Below are 16,235 nucleotides of genomic sequence, written 5' to 3'. Positions count from 1 at the left end.
TGTGCAGCAGCTGTTGTGGTGCTTCAGCGGCGAGGCCCGCGGCCACCCCGGCGAGCAGCCACTGGAGCCAGTTCCAGAGCGGGAGGCAGCATTGGGTGGCCCCAGGGGGGGGCAAGCCACCTGCTGCTCTTCGATGGCCACCCAGGAGCCACCCACTGGCAGAGAAAGGGAACTGCCCCCATGGAGCCAAGGACTGAGCGCGGCCCCACCAGGCGGTGGCAAAGGAAGTGTCGGCAGCAGCTCAGGCGGCAAGGCTTCGGTGGCGACGCTCGACTGGCCACATGTGACCAAGATCCTTCCTTTCAAATCAAGGGAGTAATGTCAGCATATATAAATTTTTAGAGGGTAAAAGGTAAATAAGTTTCCTGGTCGTAAGTAGGGACGTTCGTAAGTCGAGGCACCACTGTATATTGAAACATGTTTTGACATTCTCTGATGGGTGCATATAAAATGAAGAGCAAATAATAGTAAACTGTTCATATAATAATATAATATAATTGTTTATGCCTTCATGGACAATTAGGAATAAACTCAAGAACGGTCATAATAGTTGCTACAGGGGGAAACAGCTAGCAATGTGAAACTATACTTGCTGTTTGTTCCTGCCAACATAAGCCATATTCTCAGAAATGGAAATGGGCATTTTGACTGCTAGACGTTCCCTTCATAACATAAGTCTAAAAATAAAAGGAAACCCTCCTTCAGAACTGCAGCATGTGCTCTCACACACTACTTTAAAGATATTTAAAGGTGATTCACTTGGTTGTTCCAAAATATATCCATATACACAATATATGCATATACACTTCAGAATTCATCTGACTGCTTCTGCCTTCTGTCACATCATGACCCAATGCCATTGGAAGCCATGCATGCCCATGCCATCACACTGCTATCACCGTGTTTTCCAGATACTTTGGATCATGAACCATTCCAGGCCTTCTCCATACTTTTTTCTTCCCGTCATTCTGGTACAGGTTGATCTTAGTTTCATCTGTCCAAAGAATGCTGTTCTCAGAACTGGTGGCATGTCTTTCAATGTACAGTCAGTTCTGTGGCAGTAATTTATCCAATCACCTATACTTCAGTTAAACCTCAGGGGAAGGTGTCACAAGGCAACTCCTTCCATAGGGTTGTTTTGGGTCCCCCCTAAAAAAAATCAGGACCTTCAAGCTGTAGGAGAAGCTGCAGATGTGCACTGCAAAGGAAAAATCAATGCAACACTTTGCCATTCTATGGCAAACTCAAAAAGTAATCAAAAGAAATCTGAAAGAGCCTTGAAAATGTAGTAGAAAATGGAAGCCTCTGTCAAGGGTAAATAAATGCTTCAGATATTAGAGAACAAATCATAGAAGAGTATTAGCTTCACCTTTTCTTGAGTATCAACAAAATACTTCCCTCCCTCATAGTGCCTAGAGGTTGTACATAAAAAAATCCAGCCCAGGACAAAGTCAGAGAGGTATACCTAGAGTGATATCCCTCAAATTAGTACCTGGAAGACCCAGGTAAGGTGCTGAACCCTGAAATGCTTAACCATATTTTTCGGAATACTTTCCAAAACCGTTTGGCAGAATCTTGTTAGGAAACATGGAGCATAAACAATTCCGTAGTCATAGCATCCTGTGCAACTGCTGGTATGCAGTTGCATGAGCCAGCAATTGCCTCATTGAAAGCAGAGCTTCTACATTCCCAAGGGAGGACTGAATAAACCCTTGTACAAACACCAGGAAAAAGGGACAACACTGCACATAAAAAACTGTTGCATGTGCAATAGCACTGAGATTCTTTTGCTTAGAAACAGAAGGCTGCTTTACGGAATTAGTTGCACATTTTTTCCTTTTTATAGCTTCTTTGGCTACAACCAGTGCTCTAGAATGACAATAGGAAGAGAGTATTGTGGAGGAAGCAAAAAGACAGCAAGGTTTCCAGTGTAAGAGATGGGCACAATGAAAGTTTTCATATTTCATTTGTTTCATATTCTTTCAGAGGGAACCTCTTTCATATGTCTGTCTCTCTCTCTCTCTCTCTCTCTCTCTCTCTCTCTGTGTGTGTGTGTGTGTGTGTGTGCGCGCGTGCGTGCATGCGTGCGTGCTCTCTCACTCGCACGCACACACGCGCGCGCACACACACGCGCACACACACACACACACACACACACACACACACACACACAAACTGATCCTTTTGCTTTACATAAAATGGAAAGCCTCTTCTAGGTCATTCATTTCATTTTCTGGCACTGCAAAAGCCCTAAATAACCCTTAAAAACTACTCCAAAAACAGGCAAGGCAGCAGGGAATTAATCTACTCCAAAAGCAGTCAGTAATGCATGAGAGAGAAAAGTCATTGCGAGGCCTACACAGAATATACCTCACCCATCAACAAATGTAAACAGCAGTAAAGTAACCAAAAATTACAAAAGAGGAAGGAACAGTATGAGTTTAGTGTCACCCATGTAGCACTATAGAGACCCTCTGAGCAAGGTAGCACAACAGAAAAAAGCAGGGAGGCATACAAAGACACCCATTCACTAAACAACTATGTAACAACAACAGAACACCAAGAACAATACTCAAAGGCACATAGCCCAGCGGCACACTGGCACAGTCACAAAGTCCACCAGGCCACAGACTCCTACAGAAACAAACAAGTCTCCAAAATCCACCAAAATACAACAATTTTAAGCAGAAGACAGGAGAGACTGATATGAAATTAGATGAAATAAATAATAATAATATAAAGGAGCCACACTGGGACAGGCAGGCAGCTTGGCAGCGGCAAAAATAATGCACACCTGCCTGTCCTAATTTCTTCCACCATTGGCATGAACAGGGGAGTTAATGAAGACTCCACCCCTTTTCTTGTTTGCAGTTACTTCCCCTGATTCGCATAAGTCAACACAGCATGTAGGTAGCTTTTTCTTGGTTTATCCAATACCACAGTGGGTCTCTGTAGGCAGAGGTTGTAGTTTTTCAGATGCCATTTGCTCAGCTGACATCAGAAGAGGAATAGGAGGAAGTAAGTGAGTGCTAAGGGATGTGTTGCCACCATCACATTGATGTCATGTTGACCTCCATATCACAACCCTACTCAAGAAAACGGAGCTATGTTGACCAGCACCAATTTCAAATGTCAAACTATCACTCATCCTGATCTGGAAGGAAAGCCTGTGTAAGTAGGTATCTATGCAGAATGTTACAATTTTTTTATTCTGTTTACTGAAACAACAAATCATAAAATCACACACAAAAAAACCCAAAAAAATCATAACTTCTAAACCACAGGTTGAAGAGGAGACTGAAACCACACCCTTCCTCCAAAGGCATCTTGCAGACTACAGCTACTTCCATGTAAAAAACTACACCTGTGCCCAACAGTGGCCATGAAACTTTTGGAATTTTAATATAAACATATGATTTTGGAACTACCAATTAAAACTTGGTGCAAAACCTGAGGAAGATAAATTATCATTGAAAGATTGCTTTATTTTTTATTCTTTGTTCTATTGTTTTAATAGTCCAATAAAGGTATCACCTGTTCCTGCATTTGTAACATTAATACAAAATGTGCAAAAGGGAGACTATGAAACTGCTAACTTGTTCAAAAGATAAAATTCTAGGCATATGCTTGTGCCTATTACCAGGTTATCAGAAAACAATTTAAAACTATTTAGAAAGATTCAAAAGCAAACAGAATTTGGTATGTCATTTCTATCACGAGGCATTCTCTAAATTTCAAAATGTTACAGTGGACAGTACAGATAAGTAAGTATGATGTACTTGATTGTTGTGCATGTAAAAAATATTGAAGAAATAGAAGATGAAAGCATTATATAATGGACATTACAAATGACAAAATAAGCACAGAAACCAGAATCATAATTACTCTCCTAATCTCAGTAGTCACTACAAATTAATCACTGTGGCCTAGACAGCTAGCTGAAGCAGGCCTCTTGTTTCAGCATCTTGCAGATACAGAGAAGAGGGATTTAATTTACCAAACCAGTCGCCAATAGTACAGTATTGGGTACTAGTCACTTTGCCTACTCAGCAGTAGCCTCCATATAAATCTGTGGAGCTGATTGCTTTAATATTTTGAAGCATAACAATAAAATCATATTTATTGGATTTTTGTTCAGATCTAAGCAGTTATTTAGCAACAGCAGTATTGTGAAATGTAACAGAATCTCTTTAGTATTGACATTCTCTTGCTTCTGGCCTCCCATCAGCATGAAAGCAGACATGTACTGTATGTACAATAACAGTTCCCAGTGGATTTGAGGCAATGAAAACCTCTGTGTTCACATCCGATTATAACAGGTAAGTGGGCTATGGCTGCTTGAAAAGAATCTACAATATGGTACCTTAAACTTTATGAATATTAGAAAATACTCAAGTTTTAAATATGTATTTGGTTTTCATGTTAATTCATATCTTCATGTTAATGCTTTTCAAAAGCACTTTTTTGTTTTCAAGATTTAGGTTCTCAGTAAGCAAGGGGATCTGTAATTAGAGAGAGAAAAACAACAGTACAACTAGAAAAGGAGTATAAGAGCTCCAGATTCTTAGTATACCTCAGTATTTACTTCCCTTTATATATATTTGCACTGCCTATAAGTACATATCTCCATAATATTTCAACTATATGCATGATTCAACTATATATATATGACACTGGGTTTTTTTTTTTCTGGGCACAGGTTGTTGATACTGTGACATTTCACACCTACCTGTCAATGACCTTTATATATATATCCTCTCTTCCTACTTGTCCATGAAAACTCACTTTAAAATATAGCAGTTAGCCTTTAGGGTGCCACAAAATTTTTGTCTTATTTTTTATTTTTATTTTGTAGTTGCCTGATACTCCTAAGTATGACATAATGTATACTGAAAAGGAAGGGACGTGGTGGCGCTGTGGGCTAAACCGCAGAAGCCTGTGCTGCAGGGTCAGAAGACCAAGCAGTCGTAAGATCGAATCCACGCGACGGAATGAGCACCCATCGCCTGTCCCAGCTCCCGCCAACCTAGCGGTTCGAAAGCATGCAAATGCGAGTAGATAAATAGGTACCATCTCGGTGGGAAGGTAAACAGCGTTCCGTGTCTAAATCACACTGGCCATGTGACCACGGAAAGATTGTCTTCGGACAAACGCTGGCTCTATGGCTTGAAGAGCGGGATGAGCGCCACCCCCTAGAGTCGGACACGACTGGACAAAAATTGCCAAGGGAACCTTTACCTTTATACTGAAAAGGAAAGTTACTGCAAACTGCAAACAGCAGCCTTTATGTCCTTATGTCACTAAAAAAGAACTATCTGAGTGTCTCAGACATGGAAAGGTCCATGTAAATTTTCTTCTCCAAGAAACCCTGGCTCCCTTTGGCAGAGTTAAAAAAGGAGGGATCAAACATGCATCTTTGTTTCTTAAGTGTAAAGAGATTTGATGCAACAAATCAACCATCTCCATTACCAAATAAGAATTTCTTAGACCATCTCTAGGACAAAGGAGACATGCAAAATGACTTCGAAGCAACCTCAAGAGCCAAATTTTGCCCACCATGTATTAGTGCAGAAAGGGCCTTCCTCAGGTGAATCTGCTGTGGTGGTGGGCTTTAGCAAGCCCCAGACTTCATAAAAGGGGGGTCACACATTCCACATAATCAAATCTCTATGACTACAGGAATAGAAGGTTTAGATGCTGATGAGTAATTTTTGGAAGAATGTTCACCATCTCCTTTTGGGTAAAAGATCTTTTGCTGAGATCAGGGCTCCAACTTCATTTCAACACATCTGGATTGAATAATTTGTGGTTCAATAATTTCCTGCTCAAATTTATCCTGAATTCAAATAATGATCCTTTTCTGTCATCTGGCCCTTCGATGCAGGGCCCACACTACTCCTGTTCCTCAGTTCCATTGGGAACTTGCAGGATACAAGTAACACTCTCTGGCTTCCAGTTCTTTACAGCAGTGCCACTAAGGAATTCCTCTACAGTATTTCAGCTCAGACATAAGGTTTCTGCACTCTTGGCCTCTACTAGTAGGCCCTCTTGGATAAAATATCTGAACATTAATGATTTCACAGGGACTTCAGAATAAAGGAAACACTTGAGGGAAGTCCCACCAATACCACAGGAAGACAGTGTCTTTATTTCTTCAGACATGCTGGTTGGCCTCAAGAATCAGTGGTATCCTCTGTGTTCATTCCACTTGGAAGCTGTGCTATTACATACTATGAAAGTAACAGCTTTCTTTGGGCTATGAGAATCAGTGAGATCTTGTCAGGTCTTAAAATACCTAGGGATGCCTCTTAGAAGCGATAATATGTCTAGCAAGGAGGCCCCAGATCAGCTTGTGATTTAACAATCTAAGACTGACAAGAAAAATAAAGGCTCTTTCCTTTTTCTGACTCCAGCACATCTGACCTATGTTCCATTCAGATATCTGAGTACCTACGTAGTGGTGCAGAACAAGGATGCAAGTCTCTTTTTCCTGCATGACCATGGGCTTCTTTTAAATACCAATTTTGGGTATTGCCAAGGAGGCACTGGATTAATTTGGATTACATTCTTACCAATTTGGAATTTACTTTTTAACAGCTGGAGCAATTTTCACTGCGGCTATGGTGGACTTTAGCAAGCCTGATTTTGATGGCTATCTAAGATTTTCCTTCTTATTTGAAGTCCTTCCTAAATAGCCTAATTAGAATTGTTATTTCATGCTCTCACACTTTTTCCTTTCTTGAAAGATGGGTAGAGAAAAATGAGCAAATGAAAGTGCTTATTTCAAGCTACTGTTGATATTTTGGGTTCAGAACCATGTCAGTGTTTAGCATCCAGGCAAACAAGAGGTAACATGAAATTAATGTATCCCAATTCACCTCCAGCTTGATCCTATAATTTAGTTCCCCTCAACCAAATTCTATGGGTGCAGCGAGACTGGGAACATCTCAGACAGCTCTACCCTGTAGTCTTTGGTCTAATAAGAATGGAAAGGCAAATGTGACATCAGGAGACTCAATTGCAGAAAAAGAACATAAAGGTAAAGTGTAGATGACAATGGTAAACAGGAAATATAATGTAGTTGAGTGTTCTAATTTTTACATTGAAAGAAAGAACTATATTGAGCTAATGGTGTTCATTGTTCAAATCTTCAGAGGCATCTTTAAGATTATATCATATGTAGATGGGGTGGGGAGGCTAAGTTACCATGTCTCTCTTTATGTGATGATGATGTGTGAATTGGTTTCCCCGAGGAATGGCTTTGGTGGGCTTCTGTAGGTGAATGGTCATGTCTGAGAACCCCTCTAGATCTACCGGTATATGGTCCAGTATGGATGGCCTTTGTAACTTACTATATTCAACTAGAAAGTTGTGAAGCACTAACAGAGGACGATAAGGATAAACCAGTTTTTCCATTTGTCAGGTATCACCTAAAGAGATGGGCAGGAAATATATCCCTGGGTAAGGTGGCTCTTATGCAGTTGAAGCTCTGGGATTCAAGATTCAGACTTTACCATGCTGTCCTTTCCTCTGCAGGTAATTTTCTGTTTTGAATTTAACAAATGTGGCTCAAAGTTTGAACCCACTTTCGTTCATACATTTTTATTTCTGCCTTCCCAGCATCATCTATCATTTGTATTTAGCAGATGCTTCATTCAGATCCATGATTTTAATATCCTTATATCCTTTCTAAAACAATCTACAAAGTGGCTCCAGCAGAGCCACTTTGTAGATACATCTTAATCAATAAGATTTAGTCACTGACATTTATCGTGAGCACACATTATTTTACAAATAACCCCACTGACATTACTTTACACATGTAGCATGGGTATAAATAACCTTGTAGCTAAATGTTTTTTTCTAGAAGAACATGTTGCTAAAAATATAAAATCAATGAAAGCTGTAAACAAAAATATTTTCATCATTTCCCATTTTTATTCCTTTATATTAATTTGTTTCTCATCTAATCCATAACACACCATAAAATAAACTACATCATCCACATTTCACCTGTGTACCCATTTATTGTCAGAAATATTCTAGTTGATGCCAGGAACTCCATCTGCATTTGCAGATCTTAACCTTTTTCATTACATGGATTGCACACCTATTGCGAAATAATAAAAGTAGCTTTTTCTCTTCTTGTATGCTTAAAAGAAAAATTGGGGCAACACTATTTTTTAAAAGCCCTAAAAGTTACTTTATCAGACATTTAATAAAGGATGAAAATAGATTTTTCTGGGCCCTAAATTGCCTGACAGTCATACATATCACCTAGTACGAGTTTCCCCAAAGGTGCAACATATAGTTATAAGGAATGAACCACAAATTTTTAAAGAATTAAGTTGTATCTGTGGAAAAGATATAGAATGTAAGGCTGAGATTGCTTTGTTATCAATATATGAGAATGTGGAATATGACAAAATGATTAAAGAATTGATAACTAATCTAATAACAGCAGCTAGATTGATTATTGCTAGACAGTGGAAATTAAAGACTGAATTACAAATTGAAGAATGGTATAAAGAAATATGGAATATAGCATTAAATGATAAATTAACTTGTAATTTAAAGATGAAGAAAGGAGAGTTGAAAAAGAATAATTTTTATGTAATATGGGGCAAATTTTTGGAATATGTGTTAATAAGGGGAAAAGGGAGAGCTCCAAATCAAGAATCTATGCAGTTCTGGAGAGGAGGACAATAGAAGAAGAAGAATGAGAAGAAGAAGAAAAAGAAGAATATGGCAAGAGGTCCCGTATATGGTGGTGGGGAACACTGTTATTGTGTTGTAAGTGTATATGTTTTATGTATATGACTTTTTTGTTATAGTTATAAATAAATAAAAAAATATATTTAAAAAAAAAAAAGGAATGAACCACAAACATATGGTCCCAGTAGAGGTGGGAAAGGCTGGCCTGCCGCATCATCTGATAAGAAAAACAGTTCTGCCCCTCCACCATTTCACCAATCTAGAGAAACTGCTTGTGTCACCAGGCCCCTATGTATTCCTTTTCATGGCCTCTTTTCACTGCCTCTTACCCCCCACCCTCCCACCCCCGGTTATGTCCTTCTATCCACCTCCACTATCATGTTCTCTTTCATTCCTTCTTTTTCATTGCCCCTCCTCATTCCTTATCATGCTGGAAGGAATACAAGGGGCTTTTGTGGAAAGCAACACCTAGAAATCACCAGTGCTGCACTTCAGGAGATATCTCTGGGAAGGCAACCCAATGTCTGCTCTTAGTATTTCCCCAAAACCTGGCATTTAGAAAATGCTGATATCATTTGCAGTTGAGGGGGCAAATTAACCATTTCCAGGTGATCTGTCACCTTAAAAAGCTCTCTCTGCCTAATACAGTAGTAATGTTCCTGTCAGGCCACAATCAAGGTCTTAAAAATATAAGTACCATGGCACCTTAAATAGTGGGCATCCTATCTACCATTTTTAGATTGCTGTAAATGTCATTAACTAATTTTCAGGGTAAATGTAGACCCTTTTAAAAAAAGGTTTAAGTTTTTGCAAAAACTAAAAATAGCATCCCTGATGCCAGTTACTCAGGGCACATATTTCTGAGCTGATGTGGTCTGAAGGTTAGATGGTGTTATCCACAAAGAAGAATAGGTTCTACATGAAATTACAGCTGCAGTCCTATGTATACTTTAACTCCATTAAATACTTAACTTACAGGAAATATTCATAGGCTCAAGCTGAGAAAATGATAACAGCAGACATTACATTTTTAACAGTGCATTTTGGGAAATGTTTGTTTCTAACTGGAAAAGGCCTTGTCCCATTTGTACCAGGCTTTTATAATGGAGTTTTGGCACTATATATAGTCAGATTTAGTATCTGTCCTTCTGTTTTCAGATTTGTAGTGTTGATTTCTCTGAAATCTATTTATCAGGTTAACCTTCACTCTCCTAGCTCATATGGGGGGAGGGGTTGTTTACACATACAAACACACTACTAGTTATCGGTTTTTACGGTACACAGGCATGAAAATATTTCAGATCACTGGTACAATTAAATTTAATGTACATCTGAATTAACTGCAAATGGCAAACAATTTGAAAACACACAGTCCTATGAACTATAAGTAACAACTGTAGCACTTTGTCAGTTTATTTCATGATTACATTCAAAATGGCTTTTCAGCAAGCTTCAAACAACTTTATTATCAGACCAATGAACTGAAATAAATTTGTATTACAATAACACAAAATAGGGAGATTTACAACTGTGATGCTCCTGGCCCACTAATGGGTCGTGGTGCATTCGGTCAGAGAGTTCTCCGGCACTTATCTACCACCTTTGCATGGGATCGAATCCCTACACTCCAGCAGTGCATAGCATAAGCCCTTTGAAACAAGTCTAACCTAAAAGAACACTTTGCACTTACTTAGAAACTTAACAAGTACAGGCAGTTGGGTTTTGTGATTCCTTAGAACCCACAACAGCTCAGTGAGGTAGGACTCTAAAATGATAGCAATTCTGTGGCCCTCTTCACTACTGGAATTAGCCAGATTTTGCTGTTCAAGAGACCAGTCCTCAATAAAGATTTTTAAAAGTATTTTTATTAGAAAAATAGAGTTTCATAGAAAATCAGTTTATATTGCAAAAGCAGTAGCATTTAAGAACATATTCAAAGATTATTGCAGTTGAATAAAATAACTATTTCCCAGCTAAAATAATAAACTTCTAAAAGCTAACCTAGTGTAGGCTATAAAAGACTAGCCCCCCTCTTTCTTTCTCCTTTACTCATATTCTCTCTCTCTCTCTCAAGCTACATGCTCATACCATCATCAGAACAGATATGCATTATCACAAATCACTGAACACAATTGAACACAAGTGAACAATAGTGAACACAGAACCTATCTTCCATTTTCTACTTTCCTAGCTCCTCCCTTCTTCTTGGCCCATCTGGGTGTTAATCAATCAACTTTTTGGAGGTTGTACCACCTGTCCCTGTGTGAGTGGGTTCTCGGTTACCTTTGGGCATTTCTCTCTCAGGTGACACAAATGAGGATCCAGAATTATTAAATAAAGAATTTTTATTAACAGTTTACTCCTCACATGCCCCCTCCCTTGAGTGTGCTGTCCTCTCGGCTTCTATACTTTCTTCCACTTCCTGCCGACAAAAATAATCTGTGTTAATATGATTTTTCCCTTTCCTATATTGAACTTGGAAAGAGAAGGGTTGTAATGACAAATACCATCTAGTAAGCCTAGCATTGGAGTGCTTCATCTTATTTAACCATTGTAACGGTGCATGGTCAGTCATCAAAATAAAAGGAGCACCTAGTAAATAATATCTGAACGATTGAATGGCCCATTTTACAGCTAATGCTTCCTTCTTGATGGTAGCATATCGTCTTTCCCTCTCGCTCAATTTCCTACTAATATACATAATTGGATGTTCTTCTCACCCATCATTTTGGGAAAGAACAGCTCCAATCCCCCTATCAGAAACATCAGTTTGCACCATAAAAGTTTTCTGGAAATCCGGGGCATATTGATGAGGCAACTCACTTAATATATTCTTCACTTTTTCAAAAGCATTTTGTTCTGATTCTCCCCATGTTATATTTTTACATTTCCTCTTTTTGGTTAAATCTGTCAAGGGTGCTGTTATTTCTGCTAGAACTTTAGCAGAAGTTGTTCTTAAGGGAATTGCCTCAGGATATCTCGTAGCATAATCTACCAACACTAGAATATAATTGTAACCCACATTTGATTTAGTTAATGGTCCTACTATGTCTAAACCAATTCGTTCAAAGGGTACATCAACCAAAGGCATTGGTATCAGCTCAGCCCCTGGTTCTGGCTTTGGCTGAGTCAACTGACATTGTTCACATGTCTTACAATAAGTTTCTATATCCGCCCAAATGTTGGGCCACCAAAATCTTTGTAATATTTTAGCACTCATTTTTTTAACTGCCAAATGCCCAGCCATCGGTACATCATGAGCCAATTGTAAGATATTCCGTCTCCATTTTTTAGGTACCACTAATTGTTTTACACCATCAATTGATATCCTGTACAATAAACCATCGCGTAATTCAAATCCTACTTCTCCACTCTTTACTGCCCCTTCTTCTCTTGCTTTTTCCATAAATTTTGTTAAAGAATCATCATCTTGTTGCCAAAGTCGAGTGTTTTGCCTTGATACACCTTCAAACATTTCATTTATGTTTTCAATATCACATATCTCCCTGCATAACTTCCATAGACGTCATTAATTCTTTCATTTCCATCCAATCTCTACCTAACATTTCTCTAGCTAATCCAGGTACAATACCAATTTCCAATTTTCTCTTTATGTTATTAATTTCAACAGTTGCTATAGTCGTTTGATATGCTTTTACATCCCCATTTATACATCTGACCATAACCTCCCCCTTTCCAACAATCCCCTTCAAGTTCTTCACCAAAGTTTTCCCACTTCCAGAGTCAATTAAAGCCCGTTTGGGTTCCCCATTTACATAAGCCAACACTTCCCATTCCTTTTTCTGATCCCTTTTCCCCCCCAGTCAGGTGACTCCAATCTTTAATCCAGGAACAATCTACTCCTGGACAATTTTTCTTTTGGTGTCCCTCGGATCCACAACAGAAACAAACCCCTTTGAACTCCCCAGGCTTTCCAATTGGGATATACATCCATTATTTTATGTTTAGAGCCTCCAGGCTTGCACTTTGAAACTGAAACAGAAGGGAACAGATAAAAGAAAACTTGGTAGTGTATGAACCACTGTTGAAGATGTTTCAACCAACTACCATTTCACCAGGAACATAAATTCCTCGCAAGCATTCGCTGCGCCAAGAATAAAGAAAAGGTCACTTGCCTAAAATACTTTCATTAGCATGTATCTAATAACAATATGACTTCAGGGTGAAAATACTGTATGCAAAAGTTCACTAAGAGCAACATAGCAGCCAGCCTACATTTTCTTAGTACTGAACATTAGATAATCACTAACTCCAACCCTTACTCTAACCCTATGGCTAAAATTCGCTTTGTGATGATCACGGGGAAGCGATCATGGCAAAGCGAACTTTTTTAAACAACTGATCGGTGGTTCCAAAATGGCCACCGCAAAAAAATGGCCGCCGCTGTTTTGCCTCGCTGTAGAGGCACCCAAAATGGCCACTGCTATGGAGGAATTTCGCTTTAAGGTAAGTTTTTAGCCCATAGGAACGTATTAAACGTGTTTTAATACGTTCCTATGGGCTTTTTAAAAATTGCTTAGCGATGTTTTTTCCAGAACGGATTAACATCGCTAAGTGAGGCACCACTATATCCTCTGTAAGGTGACCTGGAAACTTCTAGATATATTAAGCCAAATATCCAATACCTAATGTAATCAATAAAATTTTGTACCCCAAACCTGATGATTCAGTAGTTATTTACTGTATATATCAGCTTCCACCAATCTAGAACAATCACCAATATATCACCAGTCTAGAACAATCCATGCTGTTTGCACACAGGGAAAATCTTTAGCATTTGTATATTTAGGACTGTATCTGATCTTGGCACCCTAAATCAATATGATTTCAAAACAGCACTCTTACTATTTCATCTGCTTTTGATATCCAGCCTTGTACATACCCATCAAATAATCTTTGACCAGTAAAGCTTTGCCATGGGTGGGGTTGCTCTTCTTGCCTTTCCTTTGTATTCACCTCACCTCATGCTCCTCCCTAAGGAAAGGGAGATATGTAATCTCAATATCTTGTTCTTCCTCTATGCTCCCTGTTCTCTATTTTCTTTCACCACTTACTGCTTCCCCAGTTTTCCATGTTCTGCCATTTTAATCTTCTCTCATTTTCCCAAATTTTAAAAAGGTCCTTATTAAAATGGTGTCATCTGATTTCAGCTGACTCTGTATGAATTGCTCTTCTGGCTACTGCATTCTGCACCTGCTGGAACACCAAGGTTGTCTTCAAAGGCTTCATGCAACATGTTACAATAATCCAATCATAAACTTACCAGACCATGAATCACTGTGGCCAGACTAATCCTGTTCAAGAAAGGCCATGGTTATCTGAAATATCTGAAGCTAATAAGAAGCACTCCTAGCCAATGAGAACAGCTGAGTCTCAAGTGACAAAGCCAGAGACAGGAGCATCCCCATCTAACCATCTACTTGTTCGGGAGGAGTGCAGTAACAGCTCAAATAAGCTACATGCCCAGTTTCACAAGATGATAACAATCTCTTCAAAAGGCCCATGTCTTGTCTAGATTTTGCTATAGCTTACTGATCACCATACAGCCACTGCTGATTTCAAGCATACCTTCAATGAATATCAACAGCCCTACTCTTTCTACCCAGGAAGGTCAGGATATCAGAATAACAAAGTCATCATGATATACACATTTTAGAAAGGAAAGCAATGGACATTAAAAATTCTATGCTCAAAAGTTCTCACAATGAAATATTTTATGATCCACAGTCGAGCGCTTTACTGTAGACTATAAAGTTCTATGAAGCTAACAATCTGTTTCTTGAAAATATATGCCTCGAGCAACTAAAAAGATAGCTGTACACATGGAAATCACCAGATGGTCAACATAAAAATGAAACAGACTATGAAGTTCAAAGCAGGAGATGGAGAAGCTGTATTCTCCCAATCAAAACAACATCAGGAATGAATTGTGATACTGATCATGAACTGTTAACATCCAACAATAGAGAAAAGCAGAAAAAGAACACTAAAAGAATTGTTGCTCCAAAATATACTCTAAACAACATTCGTCATGGATCTGTGAAGATTCTCAGTCAACTTCCAGATAACATTCCTGATGAATTTAAAGTCCACATAAATAACAGATTACTAAACTCTATTACCGTGAACCAAAAGAACTATGGAGTGAAACCTGGCATATTATCATGGAAGGAAGTAAAGAGACAATTCCTGTAGTAAAAAGAAAACAAATATCTAGATGGATGGAAGAAATGCTTAAAATTGCAAAGGACAGGCGAAAAGAAAAAGTAAAAGGTGATAGAAATAGGGTCAGAACCCCAAATGCACTTTTTAAAGTGACTGTCACATAGAGAAAAATAGAACTGCTGCTACAATCAGTGCAAAGAAATAGAATACAACAAAAGGGGGGGAAAGAGTTCTCTTCCAGAAAATCCAAGAAATCAAAGGGAAATTCAAGCCTGGATTAGGAATGCTGACTGACCAAGAGGAAACACACTATCGAACCAGGAGAAAATAAAAAAGAGGTGTAAACAGTATACTTAAGACATATACAGAAGAGATAAAAGGACAACAGGTTCTTTTGAAGAGAAATCCTATGATGAAGAACCTGCAATTCTAGAAAGTGAAGTAACAGCTGCTCTGAAAGCACTAGGAAGAAATAAATAATCAGGGATAGATGGACTACCATTAGAACTGTTTCAAGCTGCAGAGACTGCATCTGTGAAAACTCAACAAGAACACAACAACAAATATGAAAAACAAAACAATCATCCACAGACAGGAAACACTGAATATTCATTCCAATCCCTTAAAAAAGCGATGCCTAGGAGTGCAGCAACCACAGGAGTATTGTTTTGATTTCCTGTACCAGCAAAGTGAAGCTCAAGGTGTTGTAACAAAGGCGTTTACCTTATAAGGAGTGAGAAATGCCTGATGTTCAAGCTAGATCCAAAAAAGGAAGAGACACTCAAGATTATATTGCAAATATTCGCTGCCTACTGGAGGGCACCAAAGAATTTCAGAAGATCACTCTATGCTTTATAGATTATAGCAAAGCCTTTGACTGCAAGGATCATGAGAAACTATAGGTTGTTCTGAAAGGGTGTACCTCAACACCTGATTGTCCTGATGTGTAACTTGTATTGTGGACAAGAAACTACTGTTAGGACAGAATATGGAGACAGAATGGTTTCCTTAGGCAAAGGTATTAGACAAGAGTGCATTTTATCTTTCTAAATGTTCAGTCTGTACACAGAATGTATACAGAAAGCTAGACTTAGATGTTGGAGAACTGAAAATTGGTGGAAGAAAAACAACAATTTAAGATATGCAGATGGCACCATCTTACTAGCAGACCTGAAACAACTTTTAGTGAAAGTGAAAGAAGAAAGTGTCAAAGCAGGACTGCAGTTAAATGTTAAAAACACAAAAACCATGACTACAGAAGAACTACATAACGTTAGCATTAACAATGAAGAAACTGAAATAGAGATTTTGTATATCTTGGTTCAATCATCAAT

At 38.6% G+C, this 16,235-nt stretch overlaps 1 long non-coding RNA gene across 3 annotated transcripts in view; it reads right to left on the bottom strand.

Moving 5' to 3' along the window:
- LOC140705649 (uncharacterized) overlaps nt 1–16,235 on the bottom strand; it is a 91,101-nt gene that overhangs the window by 34,140 nt on the left and 40,726 nt on the right. For 2 of the 3 annotated variants that reach the window (XR_012085093.2, XR_012085091.2), the window contains exon 4: nt 13,271–13,710. The exons of the other annotated variant lie outside the window; for it this stretch is intronic. This is a non-coding gene — a long non-coding RNA (uncharacterized LOC140705649). Of the gene's footprint in view, nt 1–13,270; nt 13,711–16,235 lie in introns of those variants that run through there. 3 annotated transcript variants of the gene reach the window in all.

This window comes from Pogona vitticeps, chromosome 3, assembly GCF_051106095.1.
Source record: "Pogona vitticeps strain Pit_001003342236 chromosome 3, PviZW2.1, whole genome shotgun sequence".
Classification (NCBI taxonomy): domain Eukaryota; kingdom Metazoa; phylum Chordata; class Lepidosauria; order Squamata; family Agamidae; genus Pogona; species Pogona vitticeps.
Note: the sequence above shows the minus strand (reverse complement) of the source record. Positions and strands in the feature narration are given on the sequence as shown.